This window comes from Limanda limanda, chromosome 1, assembly GCF_963576545.1.
Source record: "Limanda limanda chromosome 1, fLimLim1.1, whole genome shotgun sequence".
In the NCBI taxonomy this organism is placed as follows: Eukaryota; Metazoa; Chordata; class Actinopteri; order Pleuronectiformes; family Pleuronectidae; genus Limanda; species Limanda limanda.
Genome location: NC_083636.1, coordinates 25,729,647 through 25,745,737, shown reverse-complemented (window position 1 = coordinate 25,745,737; position 16,091 = coordinate 25,729,647).

The following is a 16,091-nucleotide window of genomic DNA, read 5'->3' as shown; positions in this document are numbered from 1 at the left end:
GGTTAACAAGCTGAGGAGCATAATTCAAGAACACAGACATTAAAAGTAGCTGTTACATATACTGTATATCCTATATGTTCTCAAGTATGTTGGACAGTGCTCGTTTGTGTCCCCTGGTGATCATAGATTATGAGTAAATCGATCCATACTGAAACTATCAGCTTACACACGCGGGGTGTTTGTTGACATCACGGTATCACATTCATAGCGTCATTACCTTCAGTGCCCTGTCTCTCCTCCGCGCTACTGCAGTTTAGTTACAGTACAAAGGGAACTATTCAGACAGAGTCAAGAGGGTTTATTAGGTTCCATTAAATTATTAATGTCAGAGGCTGTCTGGTTTGTGTATGTGTTAGTAAATGATTATCGGGCCTGAGAACACTACACCTGTGTGCACCAGTAAAAGTGTAAGGTCAGGTGTTGTTGCAATAAACAATATAGTGCAATATAATTTTCGTCAAAAGCAATTAAAAGTCTATTATATAACGAGATAACGCTGTAACACATAATTGATCTGCCTCAGATTGACACAATGTTTTGCTGTTCTGAGTCTGTAACGAAAAGTTAAAAACCACAGCCTTCACTCAGGAGCTAAAATCAGTCTTTATATGTTAAAGAAATTAATCAAAAGACATTTACAGTGATGGTTATTGAAATATTGTGAATATTTTTATCACAATATTATTTTTGGCCACACCAGAGGATGTTCACACAATGGAGTCGGGATCTTTTTTTGTTCACACATGAAAAAAGAACCAGGAGGTTCTCCGCTCAGACACATTCACAGAGCACAGTGATCTCCAGAGCGTTCAGGCAAGGGGTGGAGCAGGCAGAGGCAGGACGTAACGTATTTATTGGGTTCAGGGAGATCACATGTTTTTGTTTACAGCACATCAACACCGGCCTTGGTGTAGCCAAAAGTTCTCTCACCAGTTTCACATCCGCAGATATTTATGTTCATTTTGTTTGGTTCATTTTTACGTCTGCTGTGTGTTAGAAACTTCATCAACACACCAGCTTTGAATCCTTTGCAGGATATCCTGCTGTGTTTTCACATCAGCTCCCGTGGACTTTCTGCTAACTTTTTCCGGGCAGTCTTTCTGGAGGATCTCTGGAGTTTGTTATATGCCTGAAAGCAGCTTAGGTTGGCAGCAAAGTGTATCATTCAGGAATCTTATTCCAAAAGCAACAGAATATTTGTCTGATACTTGAAGAAAAGGCAGTACATTCAGAGTTTGTCTACTGGCAGCAGAGCCTGGCAGTCCGGCACAGCTCAATGTGTCTACTGTGGAGCTGAATCTAAATGTCCCCCCTCGGGACTCAAGCCCTGAACCCTCACAGACTTAACTAACATCAGCTGGTAAGTGATTGAGTGGGAAAGGCAGCGAAGGCCTGAAATGGTATAAATAGGAACAGGACAGCTTTTTGTGGCCACGGTTTCATTTGCCAACTGTGGGACCTTTTAGTTCTCGTTGTTTACTTTCCTCATGACCAATTAAGGATAGAAGGACCGACTGCCTGGTATAACCATGCTCAAGGCTCTTGACTCAAAGAGTGAATGAGACGTAATTTTTGAGAAATGAAGTAATTCCTTTATGCAAAACTTGACATGAATTGGACAAGAAGTAAGATAGATAGATAGATAGATAGATAGATAGATAGATAGATAGATAGATAGATAGATAGATAGATAGATAGATAGATAGATAGATAGATAGATAGATAGATAGATAGATAGATAGATAGATAGATAGATAGATAGATAGATAGATAGATAGATAGATAGATAGATAGATAGATAGATAGATAGATAGATAGATAGATAGATAGATAGATAGATAGATAGATAGATAGATAGATAGATAGATAGATAGATAGATAGATAGATAGATAGATAGATAGATAGATAGATAGATAGATAGATAGATAGATAGATAGATAGATAGATAGATAGATAGATAGATAGATAGATAGATAGATAGATAGATAGATAGATAGATAGATAGATAGATAGATAGATAGATAGATAGATAGATAGATAGATAGATAGATAGATAGATAGATAGATAGATAGATAGATAGATAGATAGATAGATAGATAGATAGATAGATAGATAGATAGATAACCTATTGCAAATGATACCCGGCTCCGCAAATAACTTAAGCCATTCAAAATTGTGCCTTACTCTAACAAATTGCTGGTACAGGTACAAGTGTATTAAAAAAAAAGTGAAAACAGTACAAAAGTAAAACTTGAAATACGTAAAATCTAATAAAGATCTGAGAGGAGTTGTACAGTCGACCTCCTCAGTCTGTCTGTTGAGCAGTACTGAGACATTAGTCTCCACTGAATGTGCCTGTCTGCCTGGTCAGTGTTCTGTGCTGGGGATGGTCTGTACTGTCCATGATTTCCAGCAGTTTGTTTAGTGTTCTTTTCTCTGCCACTGATATGAGGGATTCCTGCTCTGCGCCCTCCACAGAGCCAGCTCTCCTCACCAGACTGTCCAGCCGCGCAGCATCTCTCTTCTTTGTGCTGCCTAGGGAGGGAGGTTGCTTTGTCCATGATGGCAGTTTGGAGGAGGTGAAGATCTGTTGCTGATGAGGGAGGTGACGGAGGAAGGACGGGACAGAAAGCAGCAGGAGGAGAAGCAGGGCTATCAAACCTGTTGAGGAAGTGAACTCCGTTGTTCTCACCACATCTCCATCTACTATGCTGCGGTTCTTCTTTTTCCACCCTGTGAAGGTTATCATACTCTCCCAGACTTCCTTCATGTGGTTGTCATGCAGTTTCTTTTCCACTTGTCACTTGTAAGAGTGGCTGGACCTTGACGTCCCCCTGAACCCACTTCAGCTCTGCCCTGTCTCCATCTTTAAGCGCCATCTTTTTCTTGTTAAGAAGGTCTTGTTGTTGGGGAAGCAACACAAAGTTTTGCGTTGGAACAACAACTTCCATGCAGTTGTCCAGGTAATCAGTAATGTAGGGTATGCCCCCCTCTATGTCCTGGCTGTGTGTTTCCTGCAGCACACTCAGTCAGTGGACTCAGGCTCTAGAAGGAACAGATTATGATCTGATTTCCCCAGTGGGGGCAGGGGGGGGGTGAAATTGTATGCATCCCTCACGTTAGCATACAGGAGGTCTATTGTCCTGTTCTTTCTGGTCAGGCAGCAGGCAAACTGATAAAAGTCAGAGAGTGTAGAGTCCACTTTAGAAGGTTTAAAGAAATCGCAATGAAGGCTTCAGGACGTTGTGTTTGTTGCTTGGCGATAGTGGCCCGTCTCCGCGCATTTTCAATAAAACAATTTTTTTCTTGTATTGTCAACATTGGGACTGGTTACTCCTTACATCCTTGTTTGTTTACCCATGTCTCAACGCTAAGAACCGTGGGTAATTCCTTTCGGCAAAGTCTGAGCCCTGAGACTGACTCACCTGGAATGCGCCTCAACGTGAGTCCTTGAGGGTGACCATTGGGACTGGATTAATAAAGTATCCATACTATCTATCTAGTTATAGCGCAAATGAAAAACTTGGCTCCCTGGATGTATTTTTGATCTTATGTGCATTTTTTATCTAAGATTTCCCTATTTAAGACACTTGTGGTCTTTGTTTTCTTATAAATGAAACTTTAAACTATGTCACTTTTAATTGTAAGTGGTTAACATTTCACAATCTTACCATGATATCCACCCAGCCTTTTTTTTTTATTGTTTCATTGTTTCATCCATCTTCAGTTAGCTGTCGCAATACGCCTTCATGACTGTAATTTCAGAATGTTGTGGTTACATGGCTAGACTCTGTCAGACAACAGTGACAGAGCAGACTTGCCTCTGGAAAATTTTGTAAGTCATGTTCAATCACATTTTCAGTATTCAAGACTGAAAAAAACCTGATTTACAACCTAAACTTTGTATTTAATTGCAGCAACTTTTGTTCAAGATCATTAGTACTGGAATGAGGAACCTCTGGTGAAAGTCAAGTGTCTTAAACATGCAGCTAAACAGGAAGGAAAAATTGCTCTTTTTTTCAACAGTTAATGCTATGCAGTGTTTGTTCGCCCAACAAGTAGCTTTCACACGACCTCATTCCGTTTAGAGAAAATGTTATGCAAGGATTGTGGTGAGCGAGCTTACAGCAAAGACGCTGAAACCTCATTCAGAGGGGGAAGCTGTGAAGGACCATCTTTTTGCGGCTGTTAGAACTGGAGAAAGTAAAATATCGGCGTGAACTCTATAAACTATGTAAGTCCTGATTTTACCGACATGAGGAGACACGCACTGCAGTAAGCATCTCTGTTTGGGACAACTTAATCTCTATGAATCAATTCTGCCTGTGAAAATCCAGAATCTGTACACTCTCAAAACAGAGGTGTTAAAAGTAACACAAGATGTGTTAATTTTTAAAACACTAGTGTGTCTAGTTAAGGACACGATAGTTCTAACACAATCAGTGTCTAAGAACATTTAACACATGACGTGTGTGACATATTTCATTGACACAAAAATAATAATTTTCACGCCAACACACTCCCCCAACCAATCTTTTACAATATCTGTTGGATACAGCGACATACATTATTGGTGAGCAGTAGATGGAAAATAAGATGTTTGGAATATAATAACACAATGTAAACTGGAATAAAGGGCTGTTTGACAAAAATGACCACTATACACTAACCCTTTACAGGCAAAAAATATAGTAAAAATAGTAACAAAACATTTGCAATTTCATGTTAGATTTTAATAATTTAGTAAAAAATTGAAATTGTACAAGCAATTTACATGTTAAACCTTCATCCTGTAGCAGGACTTTGTTTTTGCGAGCCATAATATTTACTGAGCTGTTTACTGGAATCTCCAAGACACGCAACCTTATGCTGGTAGACTCCCACTTCTATAAAAGGAGGTCTCTGAGGCTGGGAATGCTTGTTTCTTTTCTGAGAAAACAAAACTATATCAGATAAGGCTGGCACTTTGTCAGTATGTGTCTCATTTGTGTTTTCATATAAAAGAGTTTTATTATATGATAACACACAGTTGTCTTAATTCATGTTATAGTTAAATGCGCTACTTAAGTATAAAAAGGGTATTTAAAAGACTTAAGACCAGCACTTACAATACAATATACTATATACTTACCAAGTATGACAGGCAGGTTGGTTAGAAGTTGTCTATTGAAAATATTTTAATGTATGTTGTACCTTTTCTTATAGATTATTTCTCAATTCACCATTTAAATTTGAATACAGTTCTCACCTAAATCTGCTGATGGAAACACACACACACACACACACCCCTCAGGCAAACGACTGTGACCCTGCATGTTATAAAATCCATCAGACTGCATTCAGAGGACAGTAAAACTTACTTAACATATAGTAAGAATATTTTAATAACATTATAAATCCAAAACATTGATAAGAATGAAAGTAACTAACAAGTGACCATTCTCACTTCCCTATCATCTGTTGACGCCTGCAGGTGTGGCTGAGCTAAATTCACTTAGTTTCAGTAGCCATTCCCAATTCAAGTTAACACAAACAGCAGGAAACAAGTGCCCTGTGAGATTATCATTAATTATTTAATGCCAGTACTACAAATATGAACCATGCTTGCACAAATACGTACAACAGCATATTGAACAAACACAAGCAAACTTAACCTGTAATTCTCTTTTTTATTTTAACATTTAGCATTAGTTGGAAATGCTGTTGACTGTTATGCTAGTGCCAAGGTCAACTATGAACAAAGAAAAAGACATTTGGGAAACATTGTGTCTGTCCCTGTGAGCATTTGTGTTACTAAATGTGTGTTGTGCCCGTCTCTTTCTGTCTGTGTCTGTGTGAGATCTCATTTGTACAGGAATTTTGCCCCTCTGTCCTTCAGAGTGGCAAACCTATCAATGACCCTTTTATTAAAGTCAGGAATGTTTCTGATGCGTTTTTTTCTCCATGGAGAGCATCGCCAGAGCATTCAGGCGATCCCGTGTCATGGTGTTCTACAGGAAGGCCTCTTTAAAAGTAGAAAAGCATCCCTCTGATTCAGGTTTCGTCATGGGTGTAGTGAACAGAGTCTTGAGAAGACTGACAGTCTCACTGAACTGAAGGTTCATGAAGAACCGGATCAGAGTCAGTGCCTTGAAGCCTTGAACTGACTGTTCTCATAAATCAGAGGTAGTTCTGCTTTGAGCTTGGCCTTGTTCAACTTGGGGTAGACCTCAGTTGTAGTTTAGATTGTAATCCGGAAATTGAAGTGATGTGTGTTCCAGGCACAAGTCTCCTTGCAACAGAGTGGCACTGATCAGGTGTGGCACAGCCCCAAAGTTTATACCTTTCATCTACCTGTTCACCTCACAAACACTGTTGAGGTTGTGGATGTTTGACCATGCTCGCTCTCTCTTGTTGTTAATTTCAACATCAGCGGCTTTCTTTTGAGACAAACAATACACGTCTAAGCCCTACAGTCTATGGTCTAAGCGCTGAAAAGGTTTTATAAAAATAGAGAAAAGAAAATTGTTGGTTTAAAGAAAAAGGCGATTCATGCCATCATCCATAATTAACTGTTGGTAGCCTCTGCTATAACCTTGTTTCTCAGAAGTGTCAGGTTTCCTTCCAGGCTGCATTGCTCTGCTTCGACCTCTGAGAAGAGTGGTATTGTTCATTGTGCACACTGATAAAAGACAACTAAACTAATCTTTCTGAACTCCGTGACTCAAACAATATTGATTGTCTTTCCACAGAAATATAGAATAATGCTGCTCCTTTTATTTGGTGGCTTTTCATGCAACGGTTGAACCATTAACAGTTTTATTTGCACACAGCTGGACTTTGGAGCAATTACGTTCACTTTTGTCAAGGCCAAGAACTTAGAATATGAGGTGGAGTCTTGGCAGTGGAGTAACAGAGTTATAAAGCTGTATATTATATTCAGTATACAGAAATCCGCTTGAAGACGACAGAGTCAGCTCTACCTGTTTTCTTAATTCGCATTTACATCAGAGAGAGTGCATAATAGCCTATATTTAAAATAAATGACTGTTGCATGGTGTGTGTTGAAACTAATATTAAACTCCATCCCCTAGGGTTTATTTCAGACCTACCTTCACCAACTGCATATGTCCAACTCACTTACAGAAAGAAACAAACCATCTTACGACAAAGCATTCTCTGACTGAGGTTAAACCTCCTCACAGAGAGCCACATCATATCGTCTCACTATTCCTGCCGTGAGAAAGTAAGAGCAATGTTAATTTAACAGGGAGTGTCTTGGTGCTGTTCCTATGTCATTTCAGATTAAAGTGTTTCCATATCAGAAAACAGCATGATATTCTCACTGATAAGTTTCCCTGCAGTGATTAAAGCACACTGCATCACAGTGGCCTCAGTATGAACTACTTTATAACCTGTCTTAACTGTAAACTGTATAACATTCATAACCTTGTATAGTAATCAAAAATAAAATAAAAGAATGAAAATATCTTATTTTCATGGCCAAAGTTCATACAAATTCAATTGAACAATGAGTTTCTGTTAACGAAGAGAAGTACTTTGAGCAGCTTAACTGCAGTTTAAACTTCCCTCTGTGATAATCAGGAGGCTGAGAGACAACCAGGATCGAGGCTCTAATTCATAAAGATGGGGATGGTAAGATTTGTTGATCGACTGTGGCAACTTCTTTCTCTCTCTCACCTGAACCAAGGTTTACAAGCCAGGACCTGATCCAGGCTCACAGCCAGACTACACAGCTGCACACGCTCCAACTGTCACAGATATTGTTGTTAGTGCTGCTCTTACTTGAAGGAATCGTGAGAATCACCTCACGAAGGGAAGATGGGAGGTTTCTGAGGTAATATGAACCAGTGCCCTCAGTGTATTTAGCGAAATTCCACACCCGCTGTTTTGGATCATATTTATTTGAGAGCACATCCATACCATTGTGTTTTATTTTGACAAATTTTAGGCATCTGTCATGTACAAAGTACTGCAGCTTCAGAAATTACCTGAGAGGAATCAGAGAAGAATGAGGACGATAAAAAGCATATAATGGTCAAATGGCACACACATACACACACACACACACACACAAAATAATTTCAGGTCCATTGAACCCTGATATATACAGCAAAGCACATGCTGAGATAAATGACACAATTGGGTTTACAAGCAGCTGACTGTCATTTTGCATGAATGCTGTCTCCTGACTTTATACCTTACCTTATACCTTACCACCTCCTTGGCTCAAGGCTGGACAAAAAGAGAGAGGTCACAAAAATAAGGAGGTAGGCTGGGGAGGATGCCAAAACCAAGGAAGAGAGACAGGCCATGCAGCTTTTGATTTGAGCAAATGAGGCCCAAAGCAACAGGGGAAACAACACCAGGGCAAAACTGGTAGAGACAGAGTGGGAGGGTCATCACACATGGGAGCTCTGTCATTAGGCTGTTTATCTACATTGTATCTGCTTGGGGAGAACCAGCACAAACTGGTCAAGCTGACTTGACAGGGAGTGAACCGTTGAGTTTTCCCGAAGTCGCCTTCACAGTTAATCGAGTTCCACTGGTCTGTCTTACAAATAACCACTGAGTATCAACTCCCCTGGTATTGGGAGCTTTGCTGTGTTTGAATCATTTCAACCTTTGGCCCGAGGGGAAAAAAAGGTGAGCACAGCGTCACTTCAGGCGGGTAACAAAGTCCAGCTCACCTATAGTCCAGTGCGTCTGCTGACAGCAGCAGGTTTCAACACAGACCCTCTTTTTGCACGCTTTATTTAAGTTGTTAAGTTGCTTTAGCTGCCTATAGTACCTTCCTGTTGCCACTGCAAACCCACTTCACAACTCACTTCCTCCACAGCACCTCATTTCCATACTGAATCTGACCTGATCAGTGTCATCTGTTGATGTATGGAAGGTAAGGGAGGTCCCAGAACAGAGCCACACCACATACAACCAACCACAGCCCAATGTAACTACTCGATGCTGACAGCCAGATACTGGAAAATGACACGCTATGCTATGCAAACCATGCAATGTGGTTGGCAGAGGGATGATGGACAGGATGCCTGAATGACTATTGAGGTTTTGCCAGTAATACTTGTGTATGTGAGTAGGCGTATTGTCTCCACGATCAGCTACCACCACGATCCACGCAAAATCATGTTATTACTTTTCTGTGCACTTTAATTCGTCAATTGACCACAGAATAAATTAATTATCATAGCAATGTTTTAAATGAATATTTCAAACTTTTTTTTCGAACTTAGTTCAGCACGAATGCTTGTGTTTATTTAGGTGCCGCTATATATAGGCTGCAGATTGGTCTTCTGCATTTACTTTATTTTTTATGTCCTTGTTGTATTTAGCTTGCTTAATGTTTCTATCTGTGTTCATTGTATGAAGCATAACGGCATTTAATTTAGCTATAGAAAGCTTTTTGTAACTTTATTTGAAAAATGCAAAATTATTGTTATTTCAGACACTGCCCCAAAGAGACATGCAAGTAACACAGCCCTCTAGTGGCCATAGCCATTAAGTATAGCTCTGTGTTTCAGTTTGCATACACTGACTATTATGGCTGCATGCAGATCACTATAGATAGATAGATAGATAGATAGATAGATAGATAGATAGATAGATAGATAGATAGATAGATAGATAGATAGATAGATAGATAGATAGATAGATAGATAGATAGATAGATAGATAGATAGATAGATAGATAGATAGATAGATAGATAGATAGATAGATAGATAGATAGATAGATAGATAGATAGATAGATAGATAGATAGATAGATAGATAGATAGATAGATAGATAGATAGATAGATAGATAGATAGATAGATAGATAGATAGATAGATAGATAGATAGATAGATAGATAGATAGATAGATAGATAGATAGATAGATAGATAGATAGATAGATAGATAGATAGATAGATAGATAGATAGATAGATAGATAGATAGATAGATAGATAGATAGATAGATAGATAGATAGATAGATAGATAGATAGATAGATAGATAGATAGATAGATAGATAGATAGATAGATAGATAGATAGACAGATAGACAGATAGATCCTTTTTGCACGGTCAATATTTCAGGTACAGAGTTGAAGGAACGCGCAGAGTGTAGGATTTATGACTCCGGAAACCAAAATGTGTGACTCTATCTGTGTATTGTGTGTGGGTTGGTTCAAACAAAATAAGCACTTCGGTTAAGGTTAAGAAAAAAAATAATTTCGCTTCAAGAGACACATACTTTCATCAAGTCAGCGTAAAGTTAATTCAACCAAGATTTTGAGCTTTCAAGTGCCCAAACAAAACCCTAATCATGTTAATCGTCTTCCAATAACAATACTTTGTGACTAGTGTGGCGACTGTGGGGATCAAGTTGTGTCTGTGTTTGTAGAACATCATTTTGTATAGTACTGATAACAAATAATATAACTGACATTACATACATATTTGATGCTGTGGTTACTTTCCCTCTCTTTAACATTCGTCTTCTCTCAGCTCAACTGCTTCCTCTTTGTAGAACGACGTACGCTTTTATGTACTTTATGTTTGTCTGTGTGGGCACATGCTGATCTGAAAAACCAATAATTTCTTCCTTTGAGCTCTGGGGCATTTGTAAATGTTTTCTGAATGTCTAAATGTGACTCCAACAAAAAAACAGCTGATTAATTTAATACCAAAGGTCAAATTCTAAATACTGAAGTATATTGTATAGTTTTTTCCTTTCTGTAGAGAGGGCATCAAGGGAATACTATTACAAAAATTCATATTTGTGTTGACCCTGGTAATCTTCAAGGATTTTTTAAGGTAATTTTTCCTTCCACATTTTTTCCCTGGGTTGGTTTTACTGTTGGACATGTGCGCATTGAAATGTACTATTCATACACTCATTTTTACGTCTATTGATGAAATATCATTTCATCTTATGAAAAATAAATAGCAGAAATAGTTTGCTTGTTCTGTTTAGCATCACCACCCGCCACATAATGCAAACTTTTATTTCTTTCAGTGATTTTCCTTTCGCAGTAAATGCAAATGCTTGGTAATAAGCCGTCCTTGTGATTCAACTTTTGAAAGTTTGTGCTTCTCGACTCCGTGTGACATGTGTATTTGTTCCATTTTCTCTTGAGCTGTGGGAACCATTGATCACCACATACTGTGTGGTGACATCTGCAAAAGCCCTTTAATCTGTCAGTCAGACTGAATGGAAGAAAAATGCTTTGAAATATCCTATAGAAATAAAGTGCTGGCACTGCAAGAGAAAGTCATTATTTGAATAAAGGGTGTGAACCCTGCTGCTTTAATCAACCATTAACCTGTTCAAGTTTATTAAACACAAATAGAGATAAGATTATGTCTAAGGAACGTTCATTTGTTCACAGGAATGAACATGCTCTGTAATGTTGGCTAGATCATGATCACGTGATGTACAGGGGGTTTTATGACTGGCAGCGAGACGCTCTGTATTAACAGTGTATATACTTGAATCCTTTTGACATAAATGTATGAAGATTCATGTGTCCTCTCTCAAGGCGTAACACAGATTGCTGTAGGCTGTACATTTTAACCAAATTCAGAGATATTGAGATTCCCGAGATACAAGTCCTCCCTGAAAGGAGAGGTAAACTTTCCAAACTCACTTTTGTGGCTCAGTGGATAGAGAACTAAAAGGTTGGTGGTCCTAACCCCCGGCTCCTCCAGTCTGCATGATGTAGTGTCCTTGGGCAGGATAGTTAACCCTGAGCTCCCCCTGACGAGTGTATGAAAGAAAACTGTAGAATCCCTGAATGTATGAATGTGTATGTGAATGGGTGAATGTAGCTTGTACTGCAAAGCACTTTCAATGGTCAATAAGGCAGAAGAGGCTTTCCATTTATTATTGACTAATTAAACAACTGAGTCTTATATGATTCGTCAATGTTATGTTAAAGTTCTATTGGTTTCAGGCACAAAAGGATCATGATTAATATAATTACTCAGAGGCCCTCATTCTGTCATGGTTACAAAAATAGAGACGTAGTTAAAGTTGTGCAGTGGACTTACATTAGCTGTCATTCTTCAGTCAGTGAACTTAGGATGTGAATTTCATTATTTCAAATCAAATGCCATTTAAACATTGTCAACCGAGTGTTTTACTTTGCTGTGTGAGCCCAATTTCACATGTGAATGTGATTTTATATTATATTGACAATGTGTCCCCGTCAGTTGCTATTTTAACAAGTTTGAAGACTCCAGCTGCAGCTTTGTGGAGCCAGGTATCATTTGCAATAGGATATCTATATCTATCCATCTATATATCCACTCATCTATCTATCTATCTATATATCCATCCATCCATCCATCCATCCATCTATCTATCTATCTATCTATCTATCTATCTATCTATCTATCTATCTATCTATCTATCTATCTATCTATCTATCTATCTATCTATCTATCTATCTATCTATCTATCTATCTATCTATCTATCTATCTATCTATCTATCTATCTATCTATCTATCTATCTATCTATCTATCTATCTATCTATCTATCTATCTATCTATCTATCTATCTATCTATCTATCTATCTATCTATCTATCTATCTATCTATCTATCTATCTATCTATCAATCAATCCAGTTTTTTTTGTATGAAGCATATTCACATAACTAAACATGATGTGACATCCAAAACAATTAAAAAAAAACAGAGAAAGCCTGAGGTGAGGAATAGAGGCTGTGTGTATAAACAAAATAACAATATTCACAACGTTGATGATAAAAGACAGTGTCTAACATAAATGGAGAGGTGCATCAATGTTTGTATCGAAGTATTTACACAAAAGCAAAACTCGGACAGAGATGAAGGGAGCAGGAATCACTATTGAGGTTTTGCCAGTAATACTTATTGGCGTATTGTCTCCGCGATCAGCTACCATCACGATCCACGCAAAATCATGTTATTACTTTTCTGTGCACTTTAATTCCTCATTTGACCACAAAATCTAATTAATTATCATAACATTGTATTATATGAATATTTCAAACTTTTTTCCAAACAAAGAGTTCAGCACAAAGTCTGACGAAGGGTAAAAAAAATAGTGGGTGGTACATTGTGTGAAGTTTGTAGAAACAAGAGTATTTTTAATTATTGTTAACACTAATTATACAGACTAAATAAACAAGATATTACATGTTAATTACTGAGCTTTAAAGCTATTTGTAGGCAGATTTCGATGTCTCAGCTTTTTTTTAACCTTGAGATTGGTTTCAACCTTCTCATCTAACTCTCAGCAAGAAAGAGAATAAGCATATTTCTTAAATTTGAATCTACCGCTTGAAGAGCTCATGTGCGTTTATACCTACTATTTATTATTTTCATGCTACGATAAAGTGACCACTGAGGTTGTGTAAATTGGTAGTTGTGTTGACTCTTAATTCCCAGTGCAATACGTTGTGAAGTGTGACTCAATGTAGCCCCCTGTCTTTCTGTAAAGATTAGTAGGTAGTAAAGTAGCAAAGATGTAAATTGACAACCTCACTTGTGTCGTGTTGTGTCTCTACTTAGATTATGTCTGAAAAGTTCGAAACACACTCTGTGGTATAAACAAAATGTTGCCTGAATAGTAACCTACAGTAATTAGTGACAAAGAAAAGGAAGTAGAATTTCTCCCCCTTCATTCAATCCTTCTATTGGACACAGTCTTTCAAAAGAAGCACTCACATAATGATTTGGCATTGTGGTTTTCAATGAGTGAGTAAAAAAAGCCTATTTTTTTTTTTTTTACTTTAATTCTTTCTTTTTTTATCCTCCTGACCTTGATATTGAAATGCATGCGTTCTTGCTAAATTATTTGTCTATGTTGTTTTTTTTAAAAGCACTTCAGATGCTCTTGCATTACAACATTGGACCTGTTCATTGTTGCTAAATACATTTCCATACAGCTCTTTTTATTCTCTGTTCTAATCACTTGCTCCTGCTTATAGCCAGACTTCACAGACCTAGGCTGTAAGCGAGGTCAGCCCCTTCGCAGTGGCAGCATGGATCCACTTGGTGGCGCTGTGGCTGTGTGTCAGTGCAACGGTGAAACACACTATCTTTTGTCTTAGAGAAAACCTGGCACATAGGCCGGCTTCAGATCTCAGTGTTTGACTGTGAACATGAGGGAAAGTGTCGACAGATGAAAGGAGAGTGAGATTATTGCTGGATATTATATATACATTTATATTTTTGCGTAAATATTAAACTGGAATAGATCTTATTATTAATATGTGTGATAACTTCAGATCAATACTAGTGCCAACCTTTGTTATTAACCCCAAAGGTACAAACCAGAGGCTGATCTCCTTAACAAGACATGTATGTGTCTGTCATACTATACTCATATACAACTTGCTTCTAATATTAAACAAATATGAGTCTACTGCCTATTTTCCATTATATTATAATTATTTCATATAATATATAAATAACTTTATATATATATATAATTTTGTGGACGATCTGAAATATATATTAAATTAAGGACAATTTAAATTTGATTTGTTTAAAAGTAATTTAAGTAAACATAAGATGATTGTTTGACATCCTATCACTCAGTATGCCTGGCAAATTCTTGTTTAATCATCATCTTGATAAATGTTGATACATGTGTGTCAGTGTGCACATGTATACCCATGCGCGTGTATGTGCATGTGCAAACATATGTGTGCTATATTTAAATGCGTGCATGTGTATGAATATGTATATAAGTTCCATTTAAAATTCATTTTCCGCAGCGTGCAGCATGTAAAAACCAAGGGAAAGAGATAAGGGCATAGGGGCATATTAGTAAGGTCATTGCTCGAATTAGTTTTTGTCTTTACTCGTTATTCTATACCCTTCAAATTTCCACATACAATAAATGACGCAACTCGTCTGTCAGGTGCATCAGAACAGTTGTGTCCCCTGATTGAAGTGAGGTCACTTGTTCTATTTTTGCCTTGACAGACATGACTTAATGTGTCCTAAAGGTGCCCACCTGGGTGCATAAACACTCCGCCTGACAGCCTGGCTATGCATGGCTTACTCCTCCTCTGTTCATTTTATAGTGTGCATGTATCACTTTATGGCATCCATCTATCTGGTAAACCTTGAAAAGGCTGTTGAGGCTGTGGATAAATCTGAGGGTGACACTCTGACAGTCCCTGATCTGCCTGTCCATGTTGCCTGAAATCTCCCTCGCCGATCGTAACTTGACTCTCTCACGCATTCTGACACGTTCCTCTCGGAAGGCATGGTTGTGTGTTTGTTTGTTTGTATGAGTGTGTGTGTGTGTGTGTTTGTGTGTGTGTGTTATCAGATCCACCAGCTCTGCTCCAATGTCACCCATTAAGGTGCAGCTGACAGATGAAATGTACACAAAAAATATTTCAGCATGATACATCTTATTTTGGAGAGTGACTGGCTGTGATCTGAGTGACTGAATGTGTGTTGCAATTGAATCCGGTGTATAGACGTGTGTGTGTGTAAAGGAGTATGTGAGTGTAATTAATGATGTGTTCCTCCTCTTCATAGGGTAATAGGATTTCCCCACCCCAGGCGGTAAAGAGAGTGGGAGGGGAAGAAAATGGGTCTGCACGATATGTACTGTATGCGTGTGTGTGTGTGTGTGTGTGTGTGTGTGTGTGTGTGTGTGTGTGTGTGCGTGTGTGTGTGTGTGTGTGTGTGTGTGTGTGTGTTTGTGTGTGTGTGTCTGTGAGAGTGAGAGAGAGAGAGAGAGAGAGAGAGAGAGAGAGAGAGAGAGAGAGAGAGAGAGAGAGAGATATTGGTGAATGGTCGGCCCCATGTAGTGATGCCAACAGATGAACTGTGTGTGTGTGTGTGTGTGTGTGTGTGTGTGTGTGTGTGTGTGTGTGTGTGTGTGTGTGTGTGTGTGTGTGTGTGTGCGTCTATGATAGGGGGGAGGAACAAGCGAGTGATTTATAACAGCTACTCCAGGTCGCTCTTCTCTCCCACAGCACCACTGCAAACACATCCATTACAAAAGTACTGATGTTAATGGGATTGTTGTGTGTGTGTGTGTGTGCGTGCGTGCGTGCGTGCTTCTGTGTGTGTCTGTGTGT